The 21,310-nt window shown below is 45.6% G+C and overlaps 1 protein-coding gene across 1 annotated transcript in view; it reads right to left on the bottom strand.

Moving 5' to 3' along the window:
- SLC22A3 (solute carrier family 22 member 3) overlaps positions 1-21,310 on the bottom strand; it is an 803,039-nt gene that overhangs the window by 94,487 nt on the left and 687,242 nt on the right. The gene's annotated exons all lie outside the window — the stretch shown is intronic.

The raw sequence follows: 21,310 nt of genomic DNA, 5'->3' as shown, positions 1-21,310 counted from the left end.
CATTTCAAGAACAATATAGTTCTTGAAATGCTGCCAAGATAGAGAGATTTGCAACATCTGTCCCTTGGTCTTTGGCTACATAAGGTAGAAGAACAGATCTTGTGCTGACACACCAGCACAATCGGGAGGTTTACTCCAAAACTTTATGGAACATGCTCATATATTCCGATGAGCGGAAGTCTCTTCTCATGGTGAGTCCCACAAATGGTTAACTATATGACTGCCTAAATATATATATATATATATATATATATATATATATATATATATATATATATATATATTTTTTTTTATTATTATTTATTTTTTCTCTTCTTCTCTATGCTCCTGCTCAGCGGTGTTCAGCGGTTTCCCACATCACCTGTTGGATTTCGGAGGTCTTTCCTCGGCTGTTACTTCTTGAACTCCAGATCTTTGTGATGACCTAGTGTTACCACATTTATTCTATGTGCCATTTGTTATACACTGTAACCGCCAGGAGGGTTCACTGTGTGCTTGATAAACTGCCATTATTGTATTTGCCTTACTGTAATGTTCTACACAGTTGGAACTTGCTGATTTATAAAATAAAAATAAAATAATTTTGGAAAAAAAATAGTTCTCGAATAATGTTACTAGTTGATTTACTGGAATAGCATTAAAAACCTAAGGCTTAATTATGCAGCCTTGGTCGAAAGTTATTGCTATGCAGGCTAAAGTGACTAGGTAATATGGTCAATGAAAGCAATAGACTAAATCCTACCGTGAAGAAAATAAAGTGACTGTAAACGAATCAGTGTGAGGAATCAAGAGAAAAGCAAATTAAATTGTAGCAAATTGCTGTCATAGAACAATTAATTTAAAGAACATTAGGAAACAGGAAGCTGACTTGGGCACAGAGAAGGCAGGAGCACAAAATCATGTTAGGAAAAAAAAAATTGGCAGTGCTAAACTTTCCAGGAATGCAATTGTTTTGGGTAAATAAGGCATTCAAAAGGAGACATAGTACAATACTGAAACTTGGCTAAAAAAGGTTTAGTGAAGGATGTGATATTTGCAAATGGTGTGCCCAGGGGAGCAAAAAGCCTAGTTTTACTTCTTTTGCATTGCACTTACTGCCTGCCCAGCACACTCATTTACTTTGCTGCAAGATATTCGGGGAAATAAGATTAAACTTATGGCATCCCTGACTTACAATTACCATGAGTGAACAAATGTACTGTCTTGAAGTTGTAATGTCTCATAATGCTGCAAATTATGTTACGTTGAACTTGTCTGTACTACAGGAAGTTAAGGCAAAGCCGATGGTGTGGAGCAATCTACCGTTATTCCTCCTTGGTTGAATCAACCTAATTAAAAAGAAAGTTGTGCCCAAATTTACCTATTTTGCATTTCTCTAAACTGGATCCCCAATCTTTTTTAACCAGCTCTCCCAGCTGTTTACCTCCTTGCTGCAGGGTACCCAAACACTGCATTACAAAACTTTCTACTCTGATTAGTCCAGCTCTACAGGGAGGACTGGATAGGACAGATTTACAAATATTTTTTTGCCACCCAACTGCTGTCAACTCATTGGCAACTCCAGCCAGACATTTATAACTCCTCCTCTGTTAGAAGCTGCTATTTTACACTCTCAGAAGGCACATTTTTTGCATCATGATTTGAAAGCTCTGTACCTTTTAGCCCCTTTGAGAACTATCAAGTCCTGGAGAACATGCCTTTGTTGGGAATCACTGACTTTGGGGACTATCTCTCTACATGTTCCTCTATGGAACAATCCATCCCTGCCGCACTTAACGATTCCTGACCAACACTACTGGTCTAAATTTAAAATGAAAGCTATCGCGTGTATTGTAGAAAACCACACTTTAATTCCTTTTGATGTTCTTCATGCTAGGTAAAACCTTCCCTCTTAGTATCAGTTCAGATGTGTGCAGACTGCAGACTCCTTCCTTAGGTTCTGAAGAAGCTTGCCAGAAACTGGGCAAGCGAAACATGTCAACCTAGGGATACACCACCTCATCTGTAGCCTTTAAGCACCTTACATGATTTACACTGAAAATTATTTAAGAGAAACCTCTAATAAGAATAAGGTCTGGAAGACCCATGCCACATACCATATATAAAGATTTTCAAATGGAGATTACCCCAGGGATAGTATGGGCATGGGAGGTGAAACCAGACCATACAAGAAGTATAGAAAAGTACAGAATTTATTGAAAAGACATATAAAAGAACATGAGATATACAAAAATGTACATATGTTTATAAAACAATAATGAATGACACAAATAATAAACAGCAACAATTAGCTGATATACACATGATGTCTAGACCTGTGGTCGACCAGAATGTGTTGACAGTAGGGATGAGCCGAACACCCCCCGGTTCAGTTCGAATCAGAACATTTGAACGAACCGAAAGTTCGCGCAAACTTTCGAACCCCATTAAAGTCTATGGGGCTCGAACGTGAGAAATCCAAAGTGCGAATTTTAAAGGCCAATATGCAAGTTATTGTTCTAAAAAGGGTTTGGGGACCCGGGTCCTGCCCCAGGGGACATGTATCGATACAAAAAAAGTTTTAAAAATGGCCGTTTTTTTTGGGAGCAGTGATTTTAATGATGCTTAAAGTGAAAAAATAAAAGTGAAATATTCCTTTAAATATCGTGCTTGGGGGTGTCTATGGTATGCCTGTAAAGTTGCGCGTGTTTCCAGTGTTTAGAACAGTCCCTGCTCAAAATGACATTTCTAAAGGAAAAAAGTCGTTTAAAACTGCTTGCGGCTTTAATGTCATGTCTGGTCCCGGCAATATGGATGAAAATCATTGAGAGGCCCCCCCCCCCAGCCCATTACCAGCCCCTTTGGGTCTTGTATGGATATTAAGGGGAACCCAGCACCCAAATAAAAAAAAGGCGTTGGGTCCCCAGGCCCTATATACTCTGAACAGCAGTATACAGGCGGTGCAAACAAGACAGGGACTGTAGGTTTGTTCTTAAATAGAATCTGTTTGTAATTTTGAACTGGTACATTTTTTACGTGTAGCTCCAGCCAAAAAATCTATTTTTAAGCTTTTTGGAAAACATAGGGAAGGATTATCACCCCTGTAACATTTGTTTTACTGTATGTGCACCTGTTCAGAAGATTTCACCTCACTTTCTGTCCCAATGACAATTGGATTTTGAAAATTTGGGGTTTTTAGTGAAACAAGGAACTCTTACAGGAGAGAATTTCCCTTCCTAGGGGTAGATTTCCTCTCACTTCCTGTTGTCTCCTTCCGTTTGCAAGTAGGAGTCGTTTGTAAGTTGGATGTTTGAAAGTAGGGGCCTGCCCTATATACTCTGCAGAAATTTGGGCCTTAGGTGTTGGTGTTGCCACAACACTGTAAGCCCTCACAGTTACTCTTGGTGGGCGCAGGAACGGGCCCTGCTGTTAAATATTAGATCAAGAATAGTAATTACATGCCCCTGTTGAACAGGGTCAGAAAAATTGGGCCTTTGGTGGTGGACGGTGTGGTGGTGTTGCCACAACACTGTAAGGCCTCACAGTTACTCTTGGTGGGAGCAGGTACGGGCCCTGCTGTAAAATATTAGATCAAGAATTGTAATTCCATGCCCCTGTTAAACAGGGGCTGAAAAATTGGGCCTAAGGCACTGGTGCTGGTGCCACAACACTGCAACCCCTCACAGATACTCTAGTTGGAGCGCAGGAATGAGCCCTGCTGCAAAGTATTGCATCAAAAATTGTAATTACACGCCCCTGTTAAACAAGAGCAGAAAAATTGGGCCTTAGCCACTGTTCTTACAAGCTATCAGCATGAAAATTGAGGAGGAAGAGGATTGTCACTCAGCATAACAGGATAGTCACTCAGCATCAGAATAGGCAGTCTCGAAGGGATCTCACATAAAAAAAAAAATTATTCAGTTACATCAGCATCAGGTGCTTGGTAGCTGGTGGTGATCCAAGACCGATTCATTTTTATGAAGGTCTGCCGATCGACCGATTCGGTGGACAGGCGCACCCTGTGATCGGTTACAAAGCCATTCTTTCGGAATGTGCGTTCCGAAAGAACGCTGGATGCAGGACAGGCCAGTAGCTCAATTGCATACTGTGCAAGCTCATCCTCAAGTCCCAGTAACCCAGAGGATTTTCGGTGGGAAAGGTGTCCAAGTCTGATCTTGCCCCTAGGTATTCCTGCACAGATGCTGGCGATGGTTGCTGGAACCGATCAGACCTTGGGGCTGCGGACTAAAAAATTGTCTGAACGCATCAGTTAGACGTCCACCTTCTCCACCGCTCCTTCTGTGACTGACCGAAGCCTCAGCAACACGTTGTCCAGGAGGACCAGGAAATTGTAACCTCCCAGGCTCTGGAAACGCGTTGCACAAACCTTTCTGCAAGGCCTCCCGAAGATGTTTCATCCTCTGCTCCCTCTGCGACGGCAAGATAAGGTCCGCAACCTTATCCTTGTAACGTGGATCAAAGAGGGTTGACAGCCAGTAATGATCCCTCTCCTTGATACCACGACTACGAGGTTCCTTCCGCAGGCTTTGCAGGATCAGGGAGGCCATGCAGCGTAGGTTTGCTGAGGCATTCGGTCCAGAGTCCTCTGGGTCACTAAGGATGACATGATCTGCAGCCACCTCCTCCCAGCCACGTACAAGTCCATGGGTTTCTTCGGACTGTAAATGATCCCTTAAAGACTGCTGCTGATGCTGAGTGCTAGGCCCCACTTCCATGCTGACACAATCTTCCTTCTCCTCCTCTTCCTGTGTGATTGGCGGGCACGCAGGAACACTGTCTGGATTAAGGAAGCCTTGAGAGGTAAGGAAGTCCTCCTCTTCCTGTCTCTGTTCTGCCTCAAGTGCCCTGCTCATTATTCAAGTGTGTGCTCCAACAGGTGGACAAGAGGGACAGTGTCACTGATGCATGCACTGTCACCATCCTCATGGCCTCCTCAAATGGTGACAGAACAGTTCATGCATCCCTGATCATGGTCCACTGGCATGGGGAAAAAAAACAAGCTCCCCTGACCCTGTCCTGGTGCCATAGTCGCACAGGTACTCATTGATGGCCCTCTGCCGCGTGTGCAGCCGCTGCAGCATAGTCAACGTTGAGTTCCACCTGGTGGGCATGTAACAGATGAGGCGGTTCTTGGGCAGGTTAAATTCCTTTTGGAGTTCAGCCAGCCGAGCACTGGCATTATATGACCGGTGTAAATGCTCACAGACTTTCCTGGCCTGCCTTAGGACATCCTGTAAGCCCGGGTACCTGCCCAAAGACTGCTGCACCACCAAGTTAAGGACGTGAGCCAAACAGGGCACATAGGTCAGTTGTCCCTGTCGGAGGGCGGAGAGGAGGTTGGTGCCATTGCCGCAAACCACCATTCCTGCCTTAAGCTGGCGTGGCATCAACCACCTCTGGGCCTGCCCCTGCAGAGCTGACAGAATCTCTGCACCAGTGTGGCTCCTGTCCCCCAAGCACACCAGTTCAAGCACCGCATGGCATCTTTTTGCCTGCGTGCTTGCGTAGCCCCTTAAACGCCTACGGAGCACCGCTGGTTCCGAGGACAAATCAGCACACGAAGAGGCCATGGAGAAAAAAGAAGAGGAGGGGGTGGAGGAGAGAGGTGTGGCAGAATCACCACTAGTAGAATTTTGGCGGCATGGTGGTGGAACAACCTCCAACACTACTGCACCCTGTCCTGCATCCTTCCCAGCTGCCAGCAGAGTCACCCAGTGCGCGGTGAAAGATAGGTAACGTCCCTGTCCATGCCTGCTGGACCATGAGTCAGCGGTAATATGCACCTTACCGCTGACCGCCCTATCCAGCGAGGCATGGACATTGCCTTCCACATGCAGGTAGAGAGCCGGAATCGCTTCCGTGAAAAAAAGTGGCTTTTGGGAACCTGCCACTGAGGTACCGCTGATTCCACAAACTTACGGAAGGGGGCAGAGTCTACCAACTGAAAAGGGAGCAGTTGAAGTGCTAGCAATTTAGCCAAGCTAGCATTCAACCGCTGGGCATATGGATGGCTGGGAGTGAACTTCTTTCGCCAGTGGAGTAACTGGGGTAGGGAAATCTACCTGCTAGAATCGGACGTTGGTGTACCGATAGCAGATTGCCTGCAAGTACTTGGCAGTGGCACAGCTAATTCTACAAATTCATTCCTCTCAGTGCAGGTTTCTGAGAGGACTGAAGGTATAGTGGGGTTGGAGATCCCAGCTGATGAGGAGGAGCAAGGAGAGGTCCGCCTTGTTCTTTGGTGTGGGTCTTTTAGGTAGTGTTGCCAACGGGCTGCATGGGAGCTCGACATATGTCTGATTAAGCATGTGGTGCCCAACCGCTTGCTGTCTAGTCCACGCTTGATACGCTTCAGACATATGTTGCAAATAGCAACGGTGCGATCTGCTGCACACGTCTCAAAAAATGCTCATACCAAAGAACTTTTGGAATAACGTGCGGAGTCACCAGCACCCTGCACTTGCGGAGCTCTGTGGTGTTATGCAGTCGGTTGGCTGCCCTTAAGCTGGCCCCTGGAGGGCATCCTGCCTTGTTGGAGATGTGCCTCCTCCTCCTCCTATCAGGCACCCATGTAGAGTCAGTGAGCTCATCATTCCCTCCCTCCTCATCACTGGAGCAAACCTGGCAGTATGCTGCAGCTGGGGGAACATGACTGCCAGTTTGTTGTCCTTCTTGGGCAACCCCTCTCTCTGGGCTCACGTTACTGCCTTCCTCAAGCTGGGTACCATCATCGGAGCCTTCAAAACGCTGCGCATCCTCCTGCAGCATGTACCCGAAACTGTGGTCGAACAATTCGGGGCATTCTTCCGGTGGGGCTAGGGAAGGAGTAACTGATGATGACCTCGAGTCCAAGGAATAAGCCACTTTGGCACCTGCATTGGCAGCCAAGTTAGCCTGGGTGACAGAGGATGAGGAGGATGAGGACGGCTTGGTCATCCACTCTACCAACTCCTCAGCATGTTGTGGCTCAATGCGGCCAGCTGCCGAGAAAAAGGACAAGCATGCCCCACGGTCATGTGCTGATGAGGATGTACTGTGTCCACGACCGGCACTGTTGCCTCTAGATACAGAGCCTGCTTGCCCTCTTTTATTGGCCTGTGACCGTCTGCCTCTCCTTGTTGGCCTTCCAGACATATTGTCTTTGATGTATTGGAATAGGTACACAAGGAATGGCCTGCAGTGAGATGTAGCTGCACAAAGCTGGGATGTATATATATACTGATTATACTGCAGCTAGCTGAATCGCCTGCCTGCCTGTAGTATTATTAGAAAGAGAACACCAGCAATTGTCTGCAGCTAGCTTTAGTTGCACACTGCGCACAGGATACAGTACACTGACTGAAAATACTGCAGCTGCGTGCCTGAGGTATTATTAGAAAGAGAACACCAGCAATTGTCTGCAGTTAGCTTTAGTTGCACACTGTGCACAGGATACAGTACACTGACTGAAAATACTGCAGCTGCCTGCCTGAGGTATTATTAGAAAGAGAACACCAGCAATTGTCTGCAGTTAGCTTTAGTTGCACACTGCGCACAGGATACAGTACGCTGACTGAAAATACTGCAGCTGCCTGCCTGAGGTATTATTAGAAAGAGAATACCAGCAATTGTCTGCAGTTAGCTATAGTTGCACACTGTGCACAGGATACAGTACACTGACTGAAAATACTGCAGCTGCGTGCCTGAGGTATTATTAGAAAGAGAACACCAGCAATTGTCTGCAGTTAGCTTTAGTTGCACACTGTGCACAGGATACAGTACACTGACTGAAAATACTGCAGCTGCCTGCCTGAGGTATTAATAGAAAGAAAACACCAGCAATTGTCTGCAGTTAGCTTTAGTTGCACACTGTGCACAGGATACAGTACAAGTACACTGACTGAAAATACTGCAGCTGCCTGCCTGAGGTATTAATAGAAAGAGAACACCAGCAATTGTCTGCAGTTAGCTTTAGTTGCACATTGCACAGGATACAGTACACTGACTGAAAATACTGCAGCTGCCTGCCTGAGGTATTATTAGAAAGAGAACACCAGCAATTGTCTGCAGTTAGCTTTAGTTGCACACTGTGCACAGGATACAGTACACTGACTGAAAATACTGCAGCTGCCTGCCTGAGGTATTATTAGAAAGAGAATACCAGCAATTGTCTGCAGTTAGCTTTAGTTGCACATTGTGCACAGGATACAGTACAAGTACACTGACTGAAAATACTGCAGCTGCCTGCCTGAGGTATTAATAGAAAGAGAACACCAGCAATTGTCTGCAGTTAGCTTTAGCTGCACACTGCACAGGATACAGTACACTGACTGAAAATACTGCAGCTGCATGCCTGAGGTATTATTAGAAAGAGAACACCAGCAATTGTCTGCAGTTAGCTTTAGTTGCACACTGCGCACAGGATACAGTACACTGACTGAAAATACTGCAGCTGTCTGAGGTATTGTTAGAAAGAGAACACCAACAATTGTCTGCAGTTAGCTTTAGTTACACACTGCACAGGATACAGTACACTGACTGAAAATACTGCAGCTGCCTGCCTGTAAGTATATTAGGAAGAGAATAACAGGAACGGATCTAGATAAACTGAATACAGTATATATATATATATATATATATATATATATATATATATATATATACACAACACCTGGGATGCATATATATACACAATACAATACAATAAAACTGACTGCATCTAACTCAAATGAAGTGACACTGTCTCTCTCTCTCTATCTCTTTCTCAATGCCGGAACACACTACACAGGGCCGACATGCAGGCGGCCTTATATAGTGTGGGGCGTGTACTAAATCCCCTGAGGCATAATTGGCCAAAGCCACCCTGCCTTTGGCCAATTATGGCTCTCCGTTCTTACCACGCTGTGATTGGCCAAAGCATGTGGGTCAAAATGCATGCTTGGCGAATCATCATCCAGAAATGCACTGCGATGCCGCAGTGAATTATGGGCCGTGATGCGCCACTCGAATTTGGCGCGAACGGCCCATAATGTTCGTAATTCGACGAACGGTCGAACAGCCGATGTTCGAGTCGAATGTCCCTAGTTGACAGTATGCCTGATATGTTTCGGAAAAATATGGTGTTTATTTCCTTTTTCAGGGGCTGAGCTAAGGCAAGCTGTTAATTCTATTAACAAAAGAAAAACAGAATAATAATACAAAATTCATGATAAGTAGATAGAATAGTATATATGGAGAGTAACAATGGCTGATAATTAACCGTTATCCAAAAATGACGAAACATCAATAGATGCAGAGAATACTCACATAATTAGTGTTATTGGTTCACACAGCAAAATGAATTGACAAGAAAACGAGGCCGAGATCTTCATATTCCACTTCACCACATAAAACACAAAAGAGTATTGTATATAAAGGCCACAGAGGGCCTAACACACTTCGGTATTTTATAGATCCAAACAAGACCGATAACATAAATAAAGCAACTGTGTAGATAGATTGAAGGGCAGCAATGCTAGTCCCACCGCACATCACATCAATGCCCGCAAGGATTGAGCCAAAAGGTCCAGACATATAAATCTAATATAAGATAAAGGAATATATTGCAATAGGTATTTTGCAAAGGATGCCAATAAGCATGCCAATATATGACAAAAGTTTGTTATACCTCTTGAGGACCAACCTCCACATTGATAAGTGGGAGTCCATCAAAGAGAAAAATGCTTAAAATACCCAGGGATAATAAGACCAGGGCTGCTCTCCTTTCCAATTTTTCAATCTCTTGTATTACAGGGATGTGAAGCATGTGTGCCATTCAAGCTGTGCAACAGAAATGACTGCACATGTGTCTAGCTAAAAAAGGGAGTTAAGGGGGGTGGTCAGGCTTGGACATGTATATCCAGGAAGTGAGACATGACATCTCACAGGCAATCGCCCGGCTCATGCGGCATCCGGCGTCACTGCGTCATAGGACGCGGTAACATCAGATGTTGACAGAGCCGCTGACACATACAGTGGGCGGCGACCAGATGGAGAAATGGCATGTGCGCATGCGCGGGCGCTGCAATGAAGGGGCCCGCGATCACACAAACCAAGCTGCAGCCCACAACTAGGGAAGGCCCCTTGGTGCATTGAACACCAGGGTGCCCCCCAGTGACGGGGAGCCTCGACTGTAACAGGAGGCGGGCGTTGCGGCGCTGCCATATTAGACAAAAAATACATAAATAGTAAAGTGGTGGAATACAGGAAACGAAGATATCGGCCATCGTTTGTACAGCTGAAAAATACAATCTTGACAACAAGGTTAGAATTTATGAGATAGACATTTTGGGTAATTTATCAAAGCACACAAAATTGATCCAAAGAAGAAAACATGATATTTATTATTTACAGCTATCAGAGAAATTGGAGACAGATTCACATTCCCACAATCTACAGATAGAACATGAAAGACGCAGAAAGATCTTACAAATCCCTATCAAAACCTCCAGATGAAAAACCTGGTAAAGGTTTTAAATTGAAGGCCTCATTAGGGCCTGGTGGAAAAGTCGCATTCAAAGTCGATATCCATCTCAGCTCCCATTGGAGGAGAACCTTATTCAGGTCCCCTCCCCTGGAGCTGGGTTGGACACGATCCAAGACAAGGATAGATATTTTTGGAAACACACCGCTATGAGCCTGTGCTACATGTCTCCCTAAGGGAGAATCAGGGTCACTAGATTTCATGGCCCTGATGTGAAGATAAATCCTTTGCCACAGTTTTTGAATTGTTTTTCCTTTATAGTAGCAACTACAGCTACATTGCAGGAGATAAACCACTCCCATAGTTTGGCAAATGGAGAAATGTCGAGGGGTTAAAAAGATCACCATTAGGTAAACGTATGTTCTTCCTGTGGTCCATGTACTTACAATAGTTACACAAGCAGCAGGAATATGTTTCAGTGAGCTTACAGGGGTCACCACGAATGGAGCGCCGAAACTCACTCTGGACTATCAAGTCTTCTACAGGGTGGCCCGTCAGTATGCAATTCGAGGTGTTGGTGGTACCAAAGGTCCCGCAGTGGGGTCAGTCGTGAGAAGGTGGCAGTATTTGTCAATAATGCCTTTCACTCCAAGGTGATCATTAGTGTTTGTAGTTATGATTCTAGAAACTTGAGTTTCAAGAGGTCTGGCCTTCTTATGCCCCGTACACACGGTCGGACTTTGTTCGGACATTCCGACAACAAAATCCTAGGATTTTTTCCGACGGATGTTGGCTCAAACTTGTCTTGCATACACACGGTCACACAAAGTTGTCGGAAAATCCGATCTTTCTGAACGCGGTGACGTAAAACACGTACGTCGGGACTATAAACAGGGCAGTGGCCAATAGCTTTCATCTCTTTATTTATTCTGAGCATGCGTGGCACTTTGTCCGTCGGATTTGTGTACACACGATCGGAATTTCCGACAACGGATTTTGTTGTCGGAAAATTTTATCTCCTGCTGTCCAACTTTGTGTGTTGGAAAATCCGATGGAAAATGTCCGATGGAGCCCACACACGGTTGGAATTTCTGACAACACGCTCCGATCGGACATTTTCCATCGGAAAATCCGACCGTGTGTACGGGGCATTAGAAAAAAGGAAGATCATGTCTCGTTCTTTTTTCTACACGGTTAAATGCCTGTTTAAGACATCTATGGCTATACCCTGGATCTAACAGTCGTCTTTTTAGGCTATTAGCCTCCCTTTTATAGTCCAAATAGTTGGAACAATTCTGTTTGATTGTAGGGTATGGATTTAACAAGGGATTTTGGGTGTGAGCTGGATGAATGCAAAATGATATTCCCATCAGTATGCGGCTTTTCGCTGGCAATTTATCGGGGCAATGGCTGGTGTTGGCGCTTCAAACATTGATATGGTTGATATGGTGTCAGGATAATTGAAGCGCATTATTTCTATTATTACATTGTAATTTATAATGAAATAGTTCAACTCACCATAATGCAGAATGTGCCAGAGTGTCACTTGCCACGTCGCCTGCCACAAGATGCGGATTGTTACTTTCCACGTCGCCTGTCACCAGATGCATTTTGTCCCTTGCCACGTCACCTGCCAGCAGATGTGGATTGTCACTTGCCACATCACCTGCCTTCATATGCAGCTTGTCACTTGCCAGGTCGCTTGTCACCAGATGCATTTTGTCCCTTGCCACGTTGCCTGCCACCAGATGCTTTTTTGTCCCTTGTCACGTCACCTGCCACCAGATGCGGATTGTCACTTGGCACGTCACCTGCCTTCATATGCAGCCTGTCACTTGCCAAGTTGCTTGTCACCAGATGCATTTTGTCCCCTTGCCACGTTGCCTGCCACCAGATGCTTTTTTGTCCCTTGCCACCAGATGTGGATTGTCACTTGCTACATCGCCTGCCTTCATATACAGCTTGTCACTTGCCACGTCACCTGCCACCAGATGCATTTTGTCCCTTGCCACGTCACCTGCCACCAGATTTGGATTGTCACTTGCCACGTCACCTGCCATCAGATGCAGCTTGTCATTTGCCACGTCGCCTGCCACCACAGGAAGATTGTCACTGCAGTGGTGGCAGCACAGGTGTGCGCATTAGTTCAGAGGCAAGCCTGGAGTAGTGGGAAGTGAGGGAGAGCAGCGGTAATGGGGGGGGGGCGCGGGTAGTGAGAGATAATCTGCCTCATCTCCAGCAGTGTATTGGTGTTCTGCCGCGCTGTGTCGGTGGAGGAGCAGTGATGCGGGCGGGCAGTGAGAGACGATCTCAGCTCTCTGCTCCCTTGCCTCACCTCCAGCATTTAGCAGCCCCGCTGTGAGCGTGGAAGAGCGGCGATGCAGGCGGGCGGTGAGAGATGATCTCATCTCTCTGCTCGCTCGTCTCAGTATAGCGGCCCCGCTGTGAGTATGGAACAGCGGTGATGTGGGCAGGCGGTGAGAGATGATGTCATCTCTCTGCCTGCTCCGCCGCCACAGCTTGTCAGACAGTGCAGCCTTCGCGGCCTGGCTGCAAACAGGCCACGGCCCGGCAGTGGGCCGCGGCCCGGGGGTTGATGACCCCTGCTCTAAAGGAATTGAAGTAGGTGACTAGTATCATGAACATATGAGGGTAGGGCAAGAATAAATGGTCTAATGTGTTCATCCACCAATCTGGAAAGGTTTTCAGTAATAGCACCATTTCCAGATACGATGGGCCTACCCGGAGGATCTATTGCATTTTTGTGTACTTTTGGGAGTAAGTAAAATGTGGCCGTTCTAGGGAAGGGGGTGCGGACAAAGTTCCATGATTGTTTGGAAATAACTTTATTGTGGAAAGTGTTATCCACAAACAGGTAACATTTCCTGTTGATAATGTCAACAGTGTCAGGACCTACGGGACGGTACCAATCTGTGTGGTTCAGAATTTTCATACACATCTGTTTATATGTCTCATTGTCCATAAGGACAATGTTGCCCCCCTATCGGACGGCTTAATGGTAATATCATAGTTGGTAGATAGATTTTTAAGAGCTATCCTCTCATTGTCGAATAAATTCCCCAGCTTATTAGGTGTAGATTTTAAGGCTCATGATTTCCAGGATGAAGCTTTAACTGATGCGGGAAGGAGACAACTGCCTGGAAACACATATGATCCGTGAGAGCCGTAGAAGAGCCCTGCATTGAGCTGACTCAGGACTGACAAGCTAAAGTTTCAGCTGTGAAATCAGTGCAGTCCAGATCCCTCCTTACTTTGACATACACTCTAACTGTGAGTTGGCTATATTGCAAAGCTACTTCATCTACAGCTGTCACAGTCACGGCCGCAGAGTTTATGTGCATGGATCGGCTGCATAAGTATCGGCTGGGATGTTTGGAGCTGAGGGGTGTCTATACCCCTGCCTGAGATATTATTTCCACTGATTTTGTTGGTTACTAGGGTCCAGCATTTGTGCTACTCCTTGGTGTTACAATCTCGGCCACGGAGTTCACATACACATACAGACTATAGTATTATCAGCTGAAAAAAAAGTTTCACTATGAGATATATTCATTTCCATCTTAGTACTTTTAACAATTGGCATGTCTGGACGGGTGTTACAGCTTTGGATCTGTATTCTACGTCCCCCCCAGGGCATGTTTTTATTACAAACAGCCCTACCTGTATCTATTTGAAGAGGGATTGGTCAAATTATTTGTGTCAGAAACCATGAATCAGACTGAGACAGAAGTACGGTTAAATCACACTTGTTTAATAATAATAAAAAACGGTAAACAGAGCAAACGTAGTCAAAACATAGCCAGAGTGCAAGAACGAGAACGGATAGTCAGACAAGCCAAAAGGTCAAGGAGCCAGAAAACAGCGTAGTAGAACAGCAAGCAGGATCTGGAGCCAGAAGGAATGTCAGCCAAGCAAGTCTTTAACAGGAAAACAGGAGAGTGTCTCTAGAGATGTGACCAAGGCAAAGACAGAGATCATCTGGACTGGTAGGCAGGACTGGCGAGCAGGACCATCAACAGGTGAGTCACTGTGGAGAGGTAGAAGCTGGCAATTAGCCGACAGCTGAACGGCCAGCTCAGAGAAGGAAGGACTTTGCCCAGCCCTGACAGTACCCCTTCCTCAACGACCCCTCCCCCTCGGAGGACCACCAGGCTTGAGGGCAAAACGTCTATGGACAACATGGAGAGGACAAAGGGCATGTACGTCCGAGGATGGGACCCAAGAGCTTTCCTATGGACCGTACCCTTTCCAATGCACCAGGTATCGTATGTGCCCACGGAACCTATAGGAGTCAACCATGGACTGTACTTCATACTCCTCGTGGTTCTCAACCTGAACAGGGTGAAGATGTGACACCGAGGTGGTAAAGCAGTTGCAGACCAAAGGTTTTAATAAGAAGACTTGAAATACATTTGAGATACGCATATTAGAAGGAAGGTCTAATGCGTAAGCCACTGGGTTAATCCTGCGAAGAATACGGAAAGGCCCAATAAACCGAGGTGCGAACTTCAGAGAGGGAACACGAAGTCAGAGGTTGCGAGATGACAGCCAGACCCTGTCACCAAACTGGTAAGAAGGCACAGGCAGGCGTCTGCGGTCAGCATGGAGTCTGGACCTGTCATTAGCATGTGGAAAAGCCTCCTGGACTTGTGCCCAAGTGGAACGAAGACTATGGAGATGCTCCTCTAACGCAGGAATATTCTGTGGAACAAAAGAGTCAGGCAACATGGAAGGTTGGAAACCATAGTTCGCCATAAACAGGGACAATCGGAAAGCAGAATTCAAGGGACTATTGTGAGCAAACTCTGCCCACGGTAAGAGGTCTGACCAGTTGTTATGATGGTCAGAAATATAGCAATGTAGGAATTGCTCCAAGTGCTGATTGGCTCGTTCTGCGGCCCAATTAGACTGCGGGTGATAGGCAGAGGAGAAAACAAGCTGAATTCCCAACTGTGCTCAAAAGGCTTGCCAGAACCGGGACACAAACTGACTACCCCTGTCCGAGACAATCACCTTGGGTAGCCCATGTAAGCGAAAGATCTCCCGAGCAAGAATGGAAGCCAGTTCCTTAGAAGTGGGTATCTTCTTAAGTGGAATACAATGAGACATTTTCGAGAACTGGTCAACCACCATACGGATAACTGTGTTGCCCTGGGATTGTAGTAACTCCACAATTAAATCCATAGACAGGTGGGTCCATGGCCTCTCTCCATTGGGTATGGGTTGTAGGAGACCCACTGAAAGGTGTCGTGGAGTCTTATGCCCAGTACACAAGATCGGATTTTCCAACAACAAATGTTGGATGTGAGCTTGTTGGCTGAAAGTCCGACCGTGTGTATGCTCCATCGAACATTTGTTGTCAGACTTTCCGCCAACAAATGTTGGCTAGCAGGTTCTCAAATTTTCCGCCAACAAAACTTTGTTGGCAGAATTTCCAATTGTGTGTACACAAGTCCGACGCACAAAAGTTCACGCATACTCGGAATCAAGCAGAAGGAGCCACACTGGCTATTGAACTTCCTTTTTCCCGGCTTGTCGTATGTCTTGTACATCACCACGTTCCCACGTTCATAATTGTTGGCCAACATTTGTGTGTCCATGTGTGTGCAAGACAAGTTGGAGCCAAAAACCTTCGAACAAAATTCCTTGGTTTTGTTGTCGGAAAGTCCAATCGTGTGTACGGGGCATTTCTCAGAGCACACATGGAACAGGCAGCTATGAAGGCGGTTACATCAGCACGTAGACTAGGCCACCAGAATTGTTGGGAAATGGCCCAAAAAAGTTGATTCTTCCCAGGGTGGCCAGCAGCCTTGGGAGAATGATAAGTCTGGAGCAGTACGGAGACTCTCTGGGACAAAACAGACTAGTGCGAACTGTAGCTAGAATACGATCAGGAGGAATCACAGCAACCAAAACCGACTCCATCTTGGAAGTGGAGGAAAATTGTCGTGACAAAGCGTCAGCCCTTACATTCTTAGAACCCGGCAAGAATGAGACAATGTAATTGAAACTTGACAAGAAAAGAGCCCATCGCGCCCTTCTGGGAGAGAGGCGTCTAGCCTCAGACAAGAATGTGAGATTCTTATGGTCAGTAAGAATGAGAACCGGCACAGTGGTACCTTCAAGGAGATGTCTCCATTCTTTCAGAGCTAAAATGATCGCTAACAGATCTCTGTCAATTTCTTGGAAGGAGAAACAAAGGCAGCCTTGAGACTCTCAAAGGCCTTAATGGACTCTGTGGGTTACTGTCCTTTCTGGTCATATCAGTCAAGGGCTTGACCAGAGACGAGAAGTTACGAATAAACTTCCTAAATTAGTTGGCAAAGCCAAGAAAATGCTGCAGAGGATGTAAACCCATGGGCCGGGGCCACTGTAGGACTGCTGAAAGTTTCTCTGGATCCATCGAAAAACCAGCAGTGAAAATGACATAACCCAGGAATTTAACCTGTTCACAATGGAATTCGCACTTCTCCAATTTTGTTCCCTCAGTTTCTGAAGCTCACGACAGACATCTGTGTGGTGGCTCTCCAGGGACTTGAAAAATATGAGGATATGGTTGAGATGAACCACCACACATAACTGCAACAAATCTCGGAGGACATTGTTAATAAATCCCTAGAAAACTGCCAGGGTGTTACAAAGTCCAAAAGGCATTACGAGCTACTCATAATGGCCTGTTCCGGCATTAAACGCAGTTTTTCATTCTTTACCCTCCTTAATCCTCACAAGATTGTATGCCCCTCTCAAATCAAGCTTTGTGAAAACCATTGCTCCCTTGAGGCGGTCAAGAACTTCTTAATCAACGGAATTGGATAGGCATTCTTAATCGTGAAACGATCAATACAAGGTCTCAGTTCACCACTCTTCTTCTTCACATAGAAACCAGCAGGAGATGAAGATTTGCGGATGAAACCTCGAGAAAGTGCATCTGCAACATACTCCTCCATGGCCTTATCCTCCAAGACCGACAAAGGGTAAACCTGGTCACGAGGGGGTATGGCACCAGGTTGAAGGTCAATTGCGCAATCATATGACCGGTGTGGTGGAAAACTACCGGCTTGACCTTTGTCAAAGATAGAACTTCTGGAAGCATGTCTTACCGCATTGTGGCAACCAGGAGAGAACCTCAGCACGGAGCCAATCAAAAGAGGGGTTGTGCCTCTGTAACCAAGGATAACCAATAACCCGCAGAAACTTAGGTGAGGGAATAACTTGGAATTGGATTATCTCATGGTGAAGAGCCCCTACGGCCATGGACAATGGAACAGTCTCATGAGTCACATGGGCAGGCTGTAGAGGTCTACCATTAAGAGCCTCAATGGCAAGTGGAGTGTCACGCAGCTGCAGTGGAATTGAGTGCTTCGATACAAAGGCAGCATCCATGAACAGGTCTGCAGCCCCAGAGTCGATTAGAGCCTGTATCTTGATGGACAACTCAGCCCAAGAAAGGGTAACCAAAACCAGGGGCTTATCCTTCTGGATAACTGGGGACGAAACAATGCCACCTAAGGTCTGTCCACGCATGAAACCCAAGTGCATGGGTTCACCTTCACTGACCGATGCAGTACCAGGAGGCATGGGTGGTGAGAGAGGGGCAAGGGTGGTGAGAGAGGGGCAAGGGTGGTGAGGGAGGGGCAAGGGTGGGACTGCAAAGCTCGGAGCCAAATGTACAGGAGGCTTCCGCAAGCACTCCTTAAAAGAGTCTTTCTCTGAGTCTGGAGTCAATAAGGATGGCAAATGTGATCAACTTCTCCAGCTCAGTGGGTATATCGTGGGCTGCTATCTCATCCTTTATGATATCCGAGAGACCATGAGAAAAAGCAGCCGCAAGGGCCTCATTGTTCCAAGCAACCTCTGCTGCCAGAGTACGGAATTCAATGACGTAATCAGCAACAGTTCTCATATTCTGTTTGATGGACATGAGGCACTTGGCAGCAGAAGCGGAGCGTGCGGGAACGTCAAATACCCTTTTAAAAGAAGCCACAAACTCAAGGTAACTGAAGACAACAGGTTTCTGCGTCTCCCATAGAGGGTTTGCCCAGGCCAAGGCTCTCTCAGAAAGCAAAGATATCACGAAACCTACTTTGCTTCTGTCCGTGGGTAATGCACTGGGCAGCATCTCAAAGTATCTCTCAACCTGGTTGAGAAACTCTCTGCATTGGACTGGATTGCCCCCAAATCGCTGGGGAAGCAGAGCGGAACCAGACATACCACTTATAGAGGTAATACTCGAGGCAGGTGCCTGCACAGAGACTGGAACAGCAGCAGGGATGGCCTGCAACACAGGTTATACCGGATCAGCCACAGTGGGAGATACTAGGTGCGACTCAGGAGCGTTTATAACGCCATGGCTAAATGACCCATGCGGCTATCCTGCTCATTGAATCTGGAAAAAATATTACCAACAAGTGGATTGATTGCATCTTCTGAATTCATGGCTTTCGCCTACTGTCAGAAACCAGGAATCAGACTGAGACAGAAGTACAGTTAAATCACACTTGTTTAAATTAATAATAATAAAAAAAGATAAACAGAGTAAACGCAGTCAAAACATAGCCAGAGTTCAGGAACCGGAACGGATAGTCAAACAAGCCAAAACGTCAGGGAGCCAGAGAACAGCGTAGTAGAACAGCAAGCAGGATCTGGAGCCAGAAGGAATGTCAGCCAAGCAAGTCTTTAACAGGAACACAGGAGAGCGTCTCTAAAGATGTGACCAAGGCAAAGGCAGAGATCATCTGGACTGGACGGCTTAAGTAGGCAGGACTGACAAGCAGGATCATCAACAGGTGAGTCACTGTGGAGAGATAGGAGCTGGCAATTAGCCAACAGCTGAGCGGCCAGCTCAGAGAAGGCAGGGCTGGGCCCAGCCATGACAATTTGATGATTGCATACGATACCATATTACTCTCTGATACTCTTTAGAGCGGGTGATCCAATGCCTGTATGTGGTGTTAACTGATCCATTACCCCATTGAGGAATTGACATTGCTCTTTTCAACAACTCTATCTCTTGATCTTACCCACACACAGGAGACAGGAGAGGGTCTATTCACCTGCTCCTATGAGTCTGTGTATTTTGGCTCTGTATGTGTTACATTTTAAATGAACCAATAACAACATCGTTATTTGCGGTGTTTGGTGGAGGTTCACTTTTGAGTGTGTCTGTCTTTTTGCAATAATATTTTTAGTTCAATAAATTACATATGTTTTGATAGCATATTGTATGGGGTCATATTCTATACTTTCTGGCAATCCTTCCCAATTTGTTTGCAACACTCCTTCTATATTTTGTTTTCCCCTTTCGCTTCCTGGTCCGTACATCATACAGACCTGACAGCGGGTAGTTTTACACATGGCACACTGACTGCAGCCACTGGGGGAGGGTGTGTATATCTGACAAGCCAAATTGATCTGGTGGCTGGGCAGCCAAATTATCTCTTCCAAATCCCCCTGTAACGGTCCTCCCAACCACCCCCTACACGTGCCCACGCCATGTATCCTGGTCTTTGCTTGCCCATCTGCAGGCCCAGGACCGACATGGTGGATGCCACCGGGTTAAAGAGGAGGGTGCCGAGTAGGAATGCATCTGCTATCCTCCACTTCTTGCTAACCCGAAAGAGACATTTTTGGGACCCCCTTTCACTTTCCCCAGCCAGCATGGCTGGGAAAGAATCAAATCCAGTGCGATCTGCAATGCATTAAATTCACTGGAGCACAGGTGAGACATCAGGTGTCTTTTAGATCCTGGATGCCTCATTAAAGAGATCCTGTCACCAAAAAAAACTAAATCCACCACATGGGAACTTTTTGTCCCCTATGTGATTAAAAAATAAATTAAGTAAAAAAAAAAAAACTTGAAAAATTGTAAAAAAATAAACTTATAAATAAAATATAATATAAATAATAATAATTATTTATAATAATAATAATATAATATAAATAAAAATAAACCCAAGTACATTAAATCTCCAATAAATTTGAGTCCCCCCAACATATATGCACAAATGTACATGCAGGCATCGGGGGGCGCCAACACACGAAAACACTGAGTAGGATACACATGTTATATATTGCTACACATGCTGATGTGAGAGCAATGATTTTAGCATCAGAGCTCCTGTGTAGCTCTAAATGAATGACCTGTAGGGGCTTTTAAAGCATCACCTATAAAAAATATAGAGTACTGAAATTTTTTGCCATTTCATGGACGCGCGCAATTTTAATGTTTGACATGATGCGTTTCTGGTTACTCCAGTGCAACCTTATATATATATATTTTTAAAACACCTATTGCATGTGTGTGCCTTTGCACTAATATCATGTAACAGAAAGTTGGAACTACTACCAATTTATTCTCTAGGATGTCTGCTTTCAGAATATGTTATGTGTTGGGGGTTTGTGCAAAAAATAAAAAGATGCAAAAACTGCTCTGGCAGCAAAAGTGTTAAGCTGCCCCGATCTGGAAGACCTGCTTAGAGTAGGCCAACTTCCAAGACCAACTTCAGCTCTCTACCAACATCTCCTTCCGGCCAAACTTTCAGATTTAACAGCCCTTAGAAAAAAAATGGTTGCACAATATCCTGGACCTGGATCATGAGGACTGGACTTAACTCTGGGGCTTTGAGAAGTTTGTGTCAGCTATGAATAAATTGATCCAATTTAGGATACTTCACAACAGGGCGTACTACACATGCCATACCATCTTCAAAAGTTGAATCAGACACTTTCTTCTTCTTGCCAGCTTTGTGGCCACTCCAAAGGAGATCTGAGATAAAAACTTTAATATACACTGATCGGCTAGTACATTATGACCTCCCTTTCCTAAACCGTGGGGACACAGACTACACT

Source organism: Aquarana catesbeiana, linkage group LG04 (assembly GCF_042186555.1).
Source record: "Aquarana catesbeiana isolate 2022-GZ linkage group LG04, ASM4218655v1, whole genome shotgun sequence".
Taxonomy (NCBI): domain Eukaryota; kingdom Metazoa; phylum Chordata; class Amphibia; order Anura; family Ranidae; genus Aquarana; species Aquarana catesbeiana.
The sequence above is the reverse complement of the archived record's forward strand: the minus strand, read 5'-3'. Positions and strand labels throughout refer to the sequence as shown.